Source organism: Peromyscus eremicus, chromosome 5 (genome assembly GCF_949786415.1).
Source record: "Peromyscus eremicus chromosome 5, PerEre_H2_v1, whole genome shotgun sequence".
In the NCBI taxonomy this organism is placed as follows: domain Eukaryota; kingdom Metazoa; phylum Chordata; class Mammalia; order Rodentia; family Cricetidae; genus Peromyscus; species Peromyscus eremicus.
This window is the reverse complement of record NC_081420.1, coordinates 26,472,949-26,489,279: the sequence shown is the minus strand read 5'-3', so window position 1 is coordinate 26,489,279 and position 16,331 is coordinate 26,472,949. Positions and strand designations below refer to the sequence as shown.

Genomic DNA, 16,331 nt, shown 5'->3' with positions numbered 1-16,331 from the left:
ATCCTGAAAGTAGAGTAGACTGCCTGATCCCTGGGACTCCCAGCTATGGATGTTTTCCTGAATGGCCTCAGGTACTTCTCAAAGAATCACAACCGTGCTCCAGGGCTCTGTGGAGAACATAGCATGGTCAGCTTCCATTGACAAATAGCATAATGACTTTCTTAAAGAACTGACCCCAGAAAGCACAAGGCTCACACTACACACCATGGCCATCTGACAAGTTTGCTTTCCATCATATAGGAAAGACACTGGATCAACTCACAAACACAAAGATCACTATGGACTGAGAGAAGCAAAAACACAACCAATAACTGTGCACATCAGTAATGCTAGTACAGTGCCAAACCCAAACTGAAGGGACAGTGGAAGGAATGTCCCAAAGGAGATGGCTAAATCGTGTTCTGAAATTCAATGTACCCTGTATGTAACTTTTCCTGGGGAAATGTGAACAGGCATCCATTCATCCCCTCTAGGGCATCAACAACAGACAAAAAAGAAAAAAATTATTCTACCCATGTCCAACTTGGCCAACCAATGAGTTTACTGGACTTATGGGAGCATGGGTGAAGAGTCACTCAGAGGAATATAAGCAAACCAAACACAATGGTGTCACTGAAAAGTGTGATCCCATGGGTAGGTGAGCAGGGGTGGTGACTTCTCAGAGTCTGTATCATGGAGCCCTGTTTTCAGTTAACCTTTCACCTCCTCTATACTCAAGAACCTCCCAAGATGATGTGTGGTTGGTAAGTAGGAGGATATAGTGGCTGGAGTCTCAAGTGAGACTTTCCTTCAACTGTAATATCCATGGTCTCATTATGGCCACATAGTTATCATTGTGTCATGTTGCTTACTTAGTTGCTATAACTACGGGGTCAAACCTTCTATAGGTCTCCACAGCATTCTCTCCTGCATGATATCCAATGGTCACACCATGTCCATACCTGGAAAATAATTGGTTTTACTTACAACATACTCCCTAGGGCAGCAACCCAAGAACCCCTGGAGTTAGAGGGAAGAAAAACGCACTGCCTACATAGAGAGTTTGACTCTACCAATTCTTCCAGGACTTCTTAGAGGAGAGTGGCTCAGTGTGGGGACTGCAGGACACACAGGCTGCATCCAACAAAGCTCAAACAACAGACAAGCCTTGGGATACAGAACTATCTCTGCCACATGCCAGAGAAGAGGAAGCAATTCCTGTAATACCAGGCTCCTGGACAGCATTTTTAGGATCTGCAATTCATTCCTTATGGGAAAATGTAATCAAAACCACAGTTTAATATGGTGATTTGGAGTAAATGTTTTATGTGGTGATATTGTGTTCCCCAAAATATTGTGCACCCTAATAAACTTATCTGAGGTCAGAGAACAGAACAGCCACTAGATACAGAGGCCAGAAAATGGTGGCACATATGCCTTTAATCCTAGCATTCCAAAGGCAGAGATCCATCCAAATCTCTGTGAGTTCAAAGCCACACTGGAAACAGCCAGGCATGGTAACTCATGCCTTTAATCCCAGGAAGTGATGGCAGAAGGCAGAAAGGTATATAAGGCATGAGGACCAGGAACTAGAGGCAGGTTAAGCTTTTAGGCTTTTGAGCAACAGTTCAGCTAAGATTCCTTCTGGATGAGGATTCAGAGGCTTCCAGTCTGAGGAAACAGGATCAACTGAGGAACTGGCAAGGTGAAGAAGCTGTGGCTTGTTCTGCTTCTCTGATCTTATAGCATCCACTCACCCGAATACCTGGCTTCAGGTTTGATTTTATTAATAAGACCTTTTAAGACTCATGCTACAATTTCACTGCTCACACTGATATTCATACCTAGTACCTCAGTCTGTGCTTTGAACTTATTGGACAGAAAGAGTGTGGCTTCTTCACTTACTAAAGAGGATCCTTTTGTTTAGCTGGTGGTCCTCTGTGTTTTGGCTGGAAGTAGCATAATCTTAGATTGCTGAACACATGTCGGACTCCAGCGTACATTAAAGTCTAGGAAAAGTCCTTTTTAAAATTGTCTCCTAGAAATGACAGGGAAGCTAGACCCACAATAACAGTATGGCTGCCTAAACAATTTCTGAACAATGACAGTACCAGCAGACAAATACCAGTGACAAGGAAGGAGGAAATCTCACAGCATCCCACCACTAGACAATGAACTGCTGAGAGGGAGAATTAGTCTCTCCCAAGGATGAGCCCCCTAATTGGTTATTCAATACAAATACAAAGCAGTCATCCCTGAAATCATATACCCACAAGCAACACCAAACAGACTCAGCAGGTTGTATTTACATGTGTGTGCATATGTGTACATGTGCGCATGTGTGACAATAATTTTAAAGAGACCAATTTGAGAAGGGGTTAGGGAAAAATAGGAAGGACTGCAGGGAAGGGACATGGGATGGGTTGAAGGGAGGAAAGGCAAGAGGAGAATTGATGTAATTAATAAAGAAGGAAAAATTTGGGGAAAAAAGAAAAGAAAAAAGAAAAAGTGTTGAGCTAAAACAGTGCCGGGAAGGTGATTCAGTCAGTAAAGTATGTGCCAGGCAAGCATGGGGACTGAATTCAAGTCCTCAGCACCCACGGAAAGGGCAGAGCACAGCAGCCTGTGCCTTCGTTTACCCAGCAGTGTGGATGTGAGCAAAGAAGGGTTCCTGGGGTTTGCTGGAGGGCCAGGCCATCTAGCCAAATCAGTAATCTCTGGGTTTAGTGAGATTGTCTGAGATAAGGAGAAACACAGCCAAGGAAGACATCCAACATAGACACATACATGTGTACATGTACCCACACATGCACACACAAGCACACACATTCACACACACACACACACACACACACACACACACACACACACAAAACACACAAAAAACCCACAAAAAAAACAAAAAACAAACAAACAAAAAAAACCCACCTGAACTAAAACAGGCCAAAACTGATAGCGTTTTCAGGTTCATTGGAGAGAAAACTAAAACTAAATATTTTCAAAAGTAGACAAAAGCAGACTGAAATTGAGTTATGTGACTTTACAGACAGATTTCTTTTGGGTTGGTGAAGAAATAGTTCTTAAGCCACAGTCCTTCCAAATAGTCTATCCTGTGAAGCCAATAATGGCAATGCATCTGTGTTATAAGAAGAGCACATTCCAACAGGGCATGATCCATTTGAACACACGGGGGACAGTGTACCTTTGAGCACTGGTGGATGGGTGGTTTAGGCTTAGACAGTGACCAGAGTGATTTTAAAAGTATGAAAAGGAACCAAAAGACTATTGAAACAGTTTCTGTCTTCTCTTTATTTCTCTTTTCCTCTCAAGTCAGCCTGAGAGTACCCCATGGCTCAGAGCCCACTCTACATTCAAAAGCTTAGAACTCCAGCCCAGAACAAACTCCATTTGCCATCAGTGAAAAGATTTTTCAACATTTTCTAGTCTCCTTGAGCAATGATTCTCTCACAAGACATAATAGCTTCACACCAATATCTTTATGAGTTTGGTTCAAATAAGGGAGAATCCTGGACTTCATCTCCCTTAAAAAATGAGTGGTAGACACTAATTAAGAAACTCATGTTTTATTAAACAGAGAGAGCTCTGAACCTGATTAGAACCTGATGGGCCTGAACTGTTTGTCCCTCTTCAACACCAATTTTGGAAAAGAAACAGATGGGAACAGTCAGAGATGGGTTTCAGAGACACCCATTTTAAAGAGAAAACCTGAAGTTCAAATCTTCCCACAAGCCCCATCTCACCCTTAAGGGAGATTCAGAATCACCTGAAGCCAACTGACAAACTATATAGTCAGCATGCAACAGCCTAGTGTTTGGCAGCACATGTTTCCAGGACCTAGTCATTACTATCAGCTGTGATGGTGTGTGCTTCAGGGAAATGGAACAAAATCTCCATCCAGTACAAAAGTTGCAGGCTCAACCTCCCTAATCCAAAAATCTGAAATTGCAACCATTCCAAAACCCAGACCTCTCTAAGGGCTGCTGTGGTGCCAAAAGCAGAAAATTCCACACGTGAAACTTCATTTCATGAATATGATTACTTAAAAATTATGCATAAGCTTTACTTCAGGCAATGTGTAAAAATGTATATAAACCCAGCACACACTTGTAATCCCAGCAATTGAGGGGTTAAGGTGGGAAGGTGGGGAATTTGAGGCTAGCCTGAGATATATAGCAATATAGTGTCTCAACAATCAGAAAGAAAAGAAACTATATGAAACATAAAACAGTTTTCATGTTTATCTTGGGCCACTGCCCCCAAGGTATCTCAGTGGGTATGAACAATTATTTAAACATCCATAAAACCTGAAATCTTAAAAGTCTCTGGTCCCACAAACTTCAGATGAGAGATAATCAACTTGTGAAGGACTTCATATTTACTTCAAAGAAATAAAACCATCCACTATCCAGATCAGTGATCTAGAACGTTCCATAGCTTCCAGGAACTCAAGCTATACACAACACACAGGGACATTTCCTTTCCTGTACATACAGGGATTATGGTCCCTCTCCTTGTGTTGCTGGCTCTGCAGCTGGGGTCCTGCTGTCTCTGACCCTGGGGGAAGGGGGTGAGTAGATACAGAGTCAATGACGCAGACTCTGGGAGGTTTGTAAGCAATCTCTCATTTACTAAACAAAGGGCTGAGGATTTTTATGCGTGGATATTTGGCAGGCTTTGCTCCTAACTATGGTGGCATTTCTTGGTTGGCTCTGGGGCTGCACATCATCATCTTTGGTTTGGAGCTTATAGGTCAGTTTTCCTCTGGCCAGATTGCTTTCTGTGCATGTCACAACTATTTTTTGGTAAAGACATGGCCCAGTGTTTTCAGCCTTACCTGCCTCATCCTTGTTGCTTACTCTTGCCCAATCTAACATCTCTTTTGATTGCTGAGAGGATGAGAAGAATGGTGGCTTCTGAGCACAGGGGCCTTGAGAGGCTGAGCCCACTTATGCTGGGCAGATACTTCTCATTGGTGTTATAAAATCCAGGCATGAATTCTAGTCACAAGTCTACCAAGAGCAAAAAGAAGGAAAGACTCAAAAACATATTGTCTCATGAATGTGTCTAAGAAAGATACCCAATTAGAAAAGAGATTCATGGAGTCTTTTTATTTTTTCTCACAGAAGCCCACCAGGACATGTCCCACCCATCCTGCAGCCACTCGGACAAGTAAACACACAGAGGCTTACATTACTTACAAACTGTATGGCCTAATGGCTCAGGCTTCTCACTAGCTAGCTCCTATAACTTAACCTATTTCTATTAATCTATAAGTTGCCACGTGGCCATGGCTTACCAGTGGTTTCACATCTTGCTTCTCCTGGTGGCAGCTGGCGTCTCTTCTCTCCTGTGCCTTTCCTTTTCCTCTCTCTGTCCTGGATTACCCGCCTGCCTATAAGCTGCCTTGCCATAGGCCAAAGCAGTCCATTTACTAAACAATGGGAACAGCACATATTCACAGCATAGAGAAAGACATCCCACAGCAGCTATGAGCACATGTGATCACAATGGTGCCAGGAACTGTTGGCTTGGTACTTCTGGGACACATCCTTTCTTCCTGGACTTAACTGTAGGAATGAAAGAAAGAAGAAAAGAAGGGAGGATGAAAGAGTATCAGAGTCTTCTATGGCAGAGCAAAAAGAAGGGAGGGAAAGAAGGAAGAGAGAAAAAAAGAGATAAGGAGGAAGGAAGGGAAGGAGGAAGAAGAGAATGGAGGAAGGAAAGGGGAAAGGTGAAAGGAGAGAGAGGAGGAAGGGAAAGAGGAAGGAGAGAGGGAGGAAGAAGGAATAAGGGGGAAAGGGGAGGAAGGAGAGAAGGAAAGAAGGAAGGGAGGAAGAAGGAAGAGAGGGAGGAGAAACTGGTCTCAGAAGTATTCATTAAAGAGTGAAAAGAAGGCTTTGCAGACAGCTGTCTCCTCTCGCCGCTTGCTGCAGCCATGGTCAACCCCACCATGTTCTTCAACATCACGGCTGATGGCAAGCCCTTAGGCCGCGTCTCCTTCTAGTTATTTGCAGACAAAGTTCCAAAGACGGCAGAAAACTTTCGCGGCCTGAGCCCTGGAGAGAAAGGATTTGGATATAAGGGTTCCTCCTTTCACAGGATTATTCCAGGATTCATGTGCCAGGGTGGTGGCTTCACACGCCATAATGGCACTGGCGGCAGATCCATCTACAGAGAGAAATTTGAGGATGAGAACTTCGTCCTGAAGCACACAGGTTGCGGCATCTTGTCCATGGCAAATGCTGGACCAAACACAAATGGTTCCCAGTTTTTCATCTGCTCCGCCAAGACTGGGTGGCTGGATGGCAAACACGTGGTCTTCGGGAAGGTGAAAGAAGGCATGAACATTGTGGAAGCCATGGAGCGTTTTTGGGTCCAGGAATGGCAAGACCAGCAAGAAGATCACCATTTCCGACTGTGGACAAACTCTAATTCTATCGACTTGCGGGCTTCTTACCCACCAGACCATTCCTTCTGTAGCTCAGGAGAGCACCCCTACCCCATCTGCTCACAGTACCCTGTAATCTCCGCTCTCACTGAAGTTCTCTGGGTTCCATATTCTCCTCATTCCCCTCCCAAGTCTAGCTGGATTGCAGAGTTAAGTTTATGATTATGAATAAAAACTAAATAAGAAAAAAAAAGAGTGAAAGGAAGCTGTGTGTGGTGGCTCACATTATAATCCCAGCTTTTAGGAAGCTGAGGTAGAAGATCATCACAATTTCAAGGCTAGCCTGGGCTATATCATGAGTTCCAGGTTATATCCGTTTAGTCCTCCTTCAGGGCCTATGACCTACTAAGCTACAGTTCTTGGCCCCGTTTACAGTGTCAGGCTTGAGTCTGTCTTGTGGAGTATGCCTTAAACCCAGTCAGAAAGTGGTTGGTTACTCCTATGAGATCTGTGCCATCATTTCACCAGTGGGCATATCTTGCCAAGCTACTGGTTATTAGAATTCAAAGTGTTCACAGTCAACTTTAAGACTTTGGATTACTCTACTCCCCTGGTAGCATGCCTAGCTAGCCAGTAGAGATGGAGCTGCCAGGTCAGTAGCAGCTTGGTTTCTCCATGTTCAACAGTTCAGGCATGGAGTGTGTGGTGGTTTAAAAGAAAATGACCCCTAAATGGAGTGGCACTATTAGGAGGTGTAGCTTTGTTGGAGTAGGTGTGGCCTTGTTGGAGAAAGTGTGTCACTGTAGGGGTGGGCTTTGAGGTCTCCTATGCTCAAGCTACACCCAGTGAGACAAACCACCTTTTGTTGCCTCTGACTCAAGATGTAAAGACTCTTAGATCCAGCATCAAGTCTGCCTGTACACTGCTCTGCCTCATCATGATGATAATGGACTGAACCTCTGAAAATGTAAGCCAACCAATTAAATGTTTTTCCTTTATAAAAATTGCCATGGTCATGGTGTCTCTTCACAGCAATAGAAACCCTAAGACAGGGTATCTTCACCAATAGGGTCTTAGCATGAAGTTATGAAGTAAACAATGGCAATGGAAACAGCCTGTAATTTTTGAGGGTCCCCTGACCAACAACTCAAAAAGGCTTCCCATACAAAGTAGTGGATTTCTTATTTGATAGCCTATAGTGTGTGAAAGAACTATAGTCCACCTGTTAGCAGATAAGCAATTTTAATATATATATAATATATATATATAGTTGTGTGTGTGTGTGTGTGTGTGTGTGAGAGAGAGAGAGAGAGAGAGAGAGAGAGAGAGACAGAGAGAGAGAGAGAGAGAGAGAGAGAGAGAGAGAGAGAGAGAGAGAATTTCAACGTAGGTTTCCATATGGCTCTTTTGAAGGTCTTTAGTCTTTAGTGTTAGCTATCTTTCTCTATGTTCTCTCCTCAATCTTGCCCTTGCCATCTCCTACCACATCTAATACTTCTCACTCTATTATTCCCCACTCTCCCTTCTTACAACTGTATTGTATCTCCTCTGCCTTGGCAACTCCCCTGCCCCACAACAGCCTCTCACTACCTGCCTGACTTCTGTGGGTACTCCAACCAAAACCCACTTATCCAAAGATTCAAAGCTAGAATCCAAACATGAAACAGAAGAAGCAACATTTGTCCTTCTCATTCTGGGTTACTACACTCAGTTATTTTTCAACTGTATCCACTTATTTACAAATTTCACAATTTTGTTTTTCTCTATAGCCAAATACTATTGCACTGTGTATGTATACCACATTTTCATTATACATTCATCAGTTTATAGACACATAAGTTTTTACCATTTACTAGATATTGTAAATAGAGCAGCAATGAACATGGATGAGCAAGTATCTCTGTTGTAAGCTATAGAGTCCTTTGGGTATACGCCCAAGAGGGGTATAGCTGGATCACATAGCAGCTCTACTTCTAGCTTTTTCAGGAACCTCCACACTGATTTCCATAGTGGCTGCACAAGTTTGCACTCCCACCAACAGTGAATAAGTGTTTCCTTCCCCCCACATCCATGCCAGCATTTATAGCCATATTTTGGATTTTTTTTTTGTAACTGTTCTGATGACATTTCAAAGTAGTTTTAATTTGCATTTCCCTGATGACTAATGATATTGTAGATTTCAAAAAACATTTCTCAGCCATTTGCATTTCTTCTTTTGAGGGCCCCTTTTTACAACGTACTATAAGCATTCTGCTAAATGGACACAGTACCAAACTGCCTCCTAAGTAATTATACTTATGCCTATAAATTAGTGCATCTCTCAATGCTCATGGAAGAAGCTTCTTTTCACAGTAGATGCCCAGTAAGACAGGGACCAACAACCAATCAGTGTACTGATTGGAGGCTGTAGCATGCTCAGCCCTAAACAGGACATCAATACCACACCCCACCTCCCTTTGGTTATCCTGCTCCTCTTTGGTCACCTGCACAAAAAATATCCAAGGTTGTTTCTAACTAGCTGTATTCAGAAACAAGCCAAGCGACCTTCAGAAGGAAGATGAAATCACTAGCATTGCCACATAGTAAAGGATGCAGACCAGTAAAGAGGGAACTGCCAACTGGGACAGAATGAATGAAATGGTACAGGGTAATACTGGCTGACTGGATTCAGACAGAAAGGAATGATTATATTCTGTAGGATTCAATTTACATGAAGTTTTGTAAAAAAATCACTAAAAATAATCTTGATAGAGATCAGAGTCACAGTTATATTGAGATGATATTAGTGGGGGTGAAGGGATACTAAGGAGCCTTCTAAGGTGCTGAGAATACACATGCCAGATTCACATAATGACTGTAAGAGTTGTGTGCATGTGTGAGAAGTCACTGATCCATGAGCCTTAGGTCTGTGTGTTCCACCATACATTCTGGATATGCCGATGGGAGTGCTGGAAGGGTACCCAGTGCAGCTCAGTGTCTTTGTCCCAGTCCTCTGTACAGAAGCTACTCTGCTGCCACCGTGCTGTAGAGAAACTATTTGACACCTCTACTTTTTGTTAGCTCCTTGCCAGTGAGGCCATGCCTTATTCATGTGTACTTCTTGATGGCCTCATCCAGAAAAGAAACTCAATAAATACATGAAACAATTCCAGATGCCACTGAGATGCCCAGCCATGCATGTTACCCACTTCTATCCTTACACATCAATGTGAAGTTAATAAATGGGAGTGCATTTGCATAACCCCCACCACCTGTCAAGATTTCTAATGGAGGAAATACAACATTCTCCTGCCTGCCCAAATTTAAGTTTAAACCAAAGGTTCTCAAGATTGAAGACCTTAGCACTCAAGGGCAGACTTATTAAATCCTCAGAACCCTGGCCTGCTGGTTGAGAATTCTGGTTCCCCAAGTCTGAAAAGGATGCTACATGAAAAGCACCATCCTGATAATCCACACAAGAACCACAGGCTTAGACTTCTATCAAGGGTCCTTTTCATCCTTAAAGCTATGGGAGACATCTGACAATCCTTTTTAGGACTCCTTAACTAAAAAAATCATTTTAAATCTCCTGAGTTTTATTTGATGTAGCTGGGATATGACCCAGGATCTAAAATGAATTCTGGGGCTGGAAAGAGGACTCAGTTGTTAAGGGTGCCTGCAGCTCTTGTATGGGACCAAAGTTCAGTTTCTAGCGCCCATAAGGTAGTTCACAACCACCTGTAACTCTAAGTGATCCAATGTCCTCTTCTATCCTCTGCAAGATTCTGTGAATATGTAATGTACATAAACTCATGAAGATACACACACAAACATATACACACACAAACACACACATACACACAAATAATCAATTATTCAAAAAGAAAGATTTGAAATCTTCCAAGTGTCACAGTGTTTGATAACCACCACCACCCCCAAACTCAGGGGTCTCTGGCAAGTCTTGAAAGGGAGACTTTTCTGAAAACTCCCAGATTAGATGATCTCTGATCTGCAGGAATCTACAATTCTTTGGGAGGCCCATGATGTGTCTGTTTCATCTAAGGAAACAGCTGCTACCACTGAGAAATTGTTCCAAGGTAATATAAAGGCTCAATAAGAGATTTTACTTTCAAAAATTAATTTCAGGGAAACTTCTTGCTGATTCCTCTAAATAGAGGTCTTTAGGCCATGACACAGACTGACAAAGAAACTGAAAACCCCAAATTGAGACTGGAGCATGTCCTCAATCTGCATCAGCTAGTGGGGGGGGGTTGTCAGGCAGGGCTCTTCCCTTATATCAGATTGTTCTGTCAGGAACTAATGTTCTCTGGGGAAAAAAATCTATTAAAACAAAAAGGAGATCACTTCATTTAAAAGCAAAGCCTGACCATAGAAAGATAAAGACTGCATAGTCTTAACTGTACATGGAACACTCTCTTTAAATAAATTATTTCATAGATGTTAAAAAAAAAAACAGTGGTCAGCAGAAGGGCATGAGGAAAGAGATGGAAAGAGAGTGGGCAATGAATACAGGGTAAGAGAAACACATCTGAATGCTCCTAGCACAGTGAAGTAGCCATGTCAATACAATTAATTATCTATTTCAAAATAGCTAATAGAGGTTTTGAATACCCTCAACACCCATGAATTATGTAGCTGCCCGGCTAACTGGTGCTATCCATGAGCTCTTGGTTCAATTGAAAGTCCCTGCCAATGAATAAAGGTGGGGAGCTAACAAGAAAGACTCCCCAAAAGAAGAAAGACCCCAGGCCTACACACACACACACACACACACACACACACACACACACACACATTCATTCACACCTGAACACAATCCACCTACAGACATATAAAAATACATACATACACACACTCTAACACACACACATACACACACATATACATGCATTCACACCTGAACACACATCTGCCTACAGACATATAAAAATACATACATACACTCCAACACACACACACACACACACACACACACACCCATACACACACACACATGCATGCATTCACACCTGAACATACATCTGCCTACAGACATATAAAAATACATACATACACTCCAACATACACACACACACACACACACACACACACACACACACACACACAAAGAAAAGCAACTACAAACAAATGCATATGGCTCTGCTAAGCCCAACAAATGTGTCACAAAAGGATATGGCTATTCAGGAATAGTTTAGCCCTGCTGCCTGGAATATGACAAACAGCTTTTTAGTTTTGCTTTGTCATCTATTTCTTTCTAATGGAGATGAGGAAAACATTCTTGAAAAGCAGCTGTTAATGGATAGTGACAAGTGGTTTCCTGTGGTCTAAGAAGAAACCAGCAATTACTGCCTTTTACATTCTTTTAAATTCCAGAGGCAAAGCAAGCTCAATAATGCTATACTGACCTCGTGGCTATTGTGCTAACAGGAGGAGTCTCATATCTTTCCTTTCTTTTTGATGAGAGACTATCTGGGTTTCAGCTTACCTTCTTATGCCCTTTGGATGATGTTAGCTGGCAGGATTGGGAGAATGGAGTCAGCTTGTGCTAGGCTCATATGAGCCCTTGAACAAGCTCCCAAACTCCTAGACTTAGTAGGTCGCCATCCTTCTGGGATCCTTTAAAATTGGAATGTAATTTTATGCACATGTGACAGAATCTGGGGGCTACAGCAAACTCGTTACTGGATCTGGAATCCCTCAAGCATAATTTAGAGATGAGAGGTTATCTGCCCTGGGCCCAGCATGACAAAGTCTTCTCTCAGCTTTTCTGCCCTCTACATTCAGCCCCAGAATGCACCTAGCCTCTCCCTACACCTGCCTCTGGACTACACTGCAGCTGGCAGATAAAGAACAGTTTGTATGTTCGCACATTGCTGCTCATGGGGACTCTGTACTTGATGTAGAGGGAGCAAAGGGGGCATTCTCTGGGACTGAAGAAGGGGAAAGAGAGAAAACTGGAAGGTGAGAAAGTGAAGAGAAGCCACAGATAGTGACAGAGCAGGACGTGGCATTCACATACAATTGCAGACAGTCCACAGATTCTGCACTCAGTCATGCTCACAGGCACCCATTAGGGAGCCCTCCCTGACTTTGAATCCACGCCCATAAAACCACAGCCTTCATTCTACACTCAAGTACCCCATGCCTTCTTCATATCACTTACTACTTCCTGAGGCTGTGTTCTGTGCAATTTTGCTTTCCTTGTTTGTTGATCTTCACTGGCTGTGAGGCCCAACCTCCACCATGTTTACTTGCGGGGCCCATGGTGGCTAGAACAACATCAGGGACATAGCGTGTTCTCAGTAAACACTGCACTCATGGAATGCCGCTTGCTTCAAACTGCAAAAGTCAAGATGGACTTTATTTGGGGCTCTAGAAATTGAAGTTTGGGAGACCACAGCCTAGAAGTCATTCTAATAAATCCCCTTTCTATATATATAAGAGAGATTCATTCTATAAGTTCTGTTACTCTAGAGAACCCTGACTAACACGGCCATATATCATGGTAAAAAGTAGTATATGGCAGAGTAAACTGCTTACCTGATGAAGGCCAGGATGGAGATATTGGGAAGAGATGAGAGGCAAGAGTTCTAATCTCCCCTTCAAAGACATGTCCCCAGTGGTGTAACTTCTACCCACCAGGCCTGACCTTCTAAAATGTCTTCAATAGTGTCTGGGCTGAGAACCACACATTCAACACATGTCTTTTGGGGACATTCTGGATCCACACTATAACATGCATGTGAGAGAAGGGATATTGTACAAATAAGATTTAGTACAATCAATGTTTTCAGGCACTCCTTGTGTAGATAAGGGGGTACTGTTTGCATGAGTTGTGAGACTGGACCTAACACTAAATTTGATGTCTATATTGGAATATGGAGGAATGCGGAGAATGGAGGTTTATCTGCACAGTTGCAGGGAATCATCCCCCCTCCATCTCTTGTCCCAGGCAGGCTGCTGAAAGGCACAAGAAATCAATAGGCCACAAAATGGAAACAATTTTAAACTCCAGGAAAAGTCCTCCTTTTCCGATGTAATGATGCCATGGCCTGTCTCCAGACCTTGGATGAGAATGGGCCATTGAGAAGGTCCCTGGGGTGCATAGAAGCAGAGAGGCTGAACTTTAAGAGCAAGAAAGATTTCTTTTTTCATTAAAAGAAAAAGGTGTGTTTAGATTTACAATGCCCAGGAAAGTGCAGGAAAGAAGATGAGAATTTCATGATGGAATAAGACAATTTAAGAAAGGCAGAGGGGGTGGAAAGAGCACTCAGCTTATTTTAGTACAGATACAGAGAGAGGGGGGAGGGAGAGGGAGCTGAGCTTTCCAGGAAAATTGGGAGCAAGTAGAAATATTTAAGGGAAAAAGTACACCAGTGTTCACAATAACAGGACAGGTAAAATGTCTCAAAATGAAATCTTGGTATTATGCCCCCTCCATCTGATGATTGGTGTCTCCCCAAAGAAAAGGAGAGGGAGATGTAGACATCTTCCATGTAAAGATGGAGGCCAACGTGGGGAGGTGCTACCACAAGACAAGGAGCAGGAACTAGAAGAGGTAAGGCAGAAACCTGCTCTAAGCCAATGGAGAGTGTGGTCTAGCCCCCACTTTTGTCTCGGACCTCTGGCCTCTACAATTGGAATAGAATAGATGTCTGTTGGTTTGAGGCCCTGGTCTATGGCCATTTGCCTCATTGGCTACAGAAAACTAACATATACACCAAGCCTCTCCGTACAGCTTATGCAGCAGGGGCTCAATAAATATGATTCGCTGACAAACGATCTGATGGATCTCATGGACTATAAAACCAGAGGCGCAACAGCACTGGCACCATGCCTTTGTTACAGAGTGAAGAGGTAGCACTTCACACTTTCCCTTTTAAACTCTGCAACCAGTGCACCGCATGGCAAGAGTATGGAGTTTAGAGACTGAGACGGAGGGTGAACCCTGAAGCTCAGTTTGCAAACTACTTCAGGAGCGAGATGGGATCTGATGAGAATTAGCCCTCTGCTTCCTGGCGGGGTTGACAGGAATGAAGCAGAACCTGATATAGTGTGTCTCCTCCAGAGCTCAGAGCAAACCATGGTCTTAGAATTCCAGCACCTCACTCAGCCAAGGAACAAGTTTCATCTCCTCCCATGTCTGGTGTCCTACTGTGGCCTGAGGGATGCTTCTCTTCTCCCCTTCAGTACCATTTCCTACCTGGGGAAGCTGGAGATCCCACATACAGTTTGCCCTTCCTACTTAAGTTCACAGATGATGCTAATGGTTTTGTCACCCACTGTTCTGACCTGAAGCCAGGTTGGTCCTGTCTGTGAGTGACTGTTATTCTCCACTTACCCTCCTGCATTGTTCTCTGCCTTCCTCCCAGCTGCAGGGCAGTGGCTTCGCTACAGTGCACCAGCCAGGAGCTGAGCCTTGGCTTTCGGTTGGGAAGCAGAGATGCTGACAGTAGACAAAAGAAGAGGAAGGTCAGTTCAAGGTCAAATAAGTGCATCCCCAGCTCCCTTCCTACTTCTTCCCAATAGGACCCATCTCTCTGTATCCCAAGTCCCACTGTTCCTTTCTAGCCTGGAACCAGGAAGTATCATCTGCTGTTGCAAGTTCCTGAGGGCTAAACTGTCCTGGTTACTCCTTGAATACCTTCCCCTGACATCTACACACCATCTCCACAGATACACACCATCTCCACATCTACACACCATCTCCACAGATACACACCATCTCCACATCTACACACCATCTCCACAGATACACACCATCTCCACATCTACACACCATCTCCACATCTACACACCATCTCCACATCTACACACCATCTCCACAGATACACACCATCTCCACATCTATACACCATCTCCACATCTATACACCATCTCCACATCTATACATCACCTCCACAGCTACACACTATCTCCACATCTATACACATCATCTCCACAGATACACACCATCTCCACATCTACACACCACCTCCACAGCTACACACCATCTTCACATCTACAACACTGCTTCCACCAAGCTTCTTCCATTTAATCCTCCAGTTTAACAGGAAGTTTAAACAGTCGCCAGTATTAATCACAATATGTGCATTTAAAACTTCATCTATATGCAAGCATCTCCTCCTTCTCTTCTCTCTCCTCTTCCTCTTTTCCTTTCTACATTCCCATCTCTCTCCTCTCCTCTCTTGTTCCTCCCTCCCCTTTTCTCACCAATGAGGAGACTGACATCAGAATAAGATACACCTAATAAATATCAGTCTGTGGTTGCTATTCATTTAGGTTCTTGCCTACTTACTCTCTAAATCCCAGGAGCAGACTGACATGAGGAAGCCGACTTCACATTTCCTGACCTGAGGTTCTGTCTTTATCATTTTCTGAGGGCAAAGCCCACCCACCATGTGGTTTCTTGTTTTCTCTGATGGTAGAAAATGTGCCTGAAGACATGAACAATGAACAGCCCTTTCAACACAGGGCACAGAAGGTAGAAGAGAAAGCCTAGAGGAAGTCATTATGGGCACAGATCCCTCACCACCACACACACACACACACACACACACCCTGCATGCAAGGACTTGGACGGAAACAGACTCACTTCTCAAATTGATGAACTGGCAGCTGGACACCCAGCTGCTGGGTGTTTCCATCCTGATTGCATGCCCTGTGTGACACCAGCCATGAGTGATGAACTGTGAAAGCCAGTACTAGTAAGATTCCAGTCCTCTGTGAGCTGTCAGCATGGCACATCAGTGCTTGCCACCATGCAGGACCAAATATAGTTAGACTTGGGTGGTCAAGAAATGGATACAGGTTACAATTTCAGAAGCAAGGGACAAGATGCATCTGTCCTCAAACTTTCTAGAAAAGGAAGGAATGGATTCAGAAAATATAAAGAAACAAAAAGGCAAGAGAGGGAATATTTTTATGTGAGATTTACTACTGG

At 43.5% G+C, this 16,331-nt stretch overlaps 1 long non-coding RNA gene and 1 pseudogene across 1 annotated transcript; one reads left to right on the top strand and one right to left on the bottom strand.

Annotated features, from left to right (window-relative positions):
• Nucleotides 1-887: 887 nt before the first annotated feature.
• Nucleotides 888-5,384, bottom strand: LOC131910381 (uncharacterized). Its single transcript, XR_009379122.1, has 3 exons — nucleotides 5,297-5,384; nucleotides 4,835-5,009; nucleotides 888-941 (listed from the first exon to the last, which is right to left on the bottom strand). It is a non-coding gene; the product is annotated as an uncharacterized LOC131910381 (long non-coding RNA).
• Nucleotides 5,385-5,920: 536 nt separating this feature from the next.
• On the top strand, nucleotides 5,921-6,641 carry LOC131910379 (peptidyl-prolyl cis-trans isomerase A-like; annotated as a pseudogene).
• The last annotated feature ends 9,690 nt before the right edge of the window (nucleotides 6,642-16,331 follow it).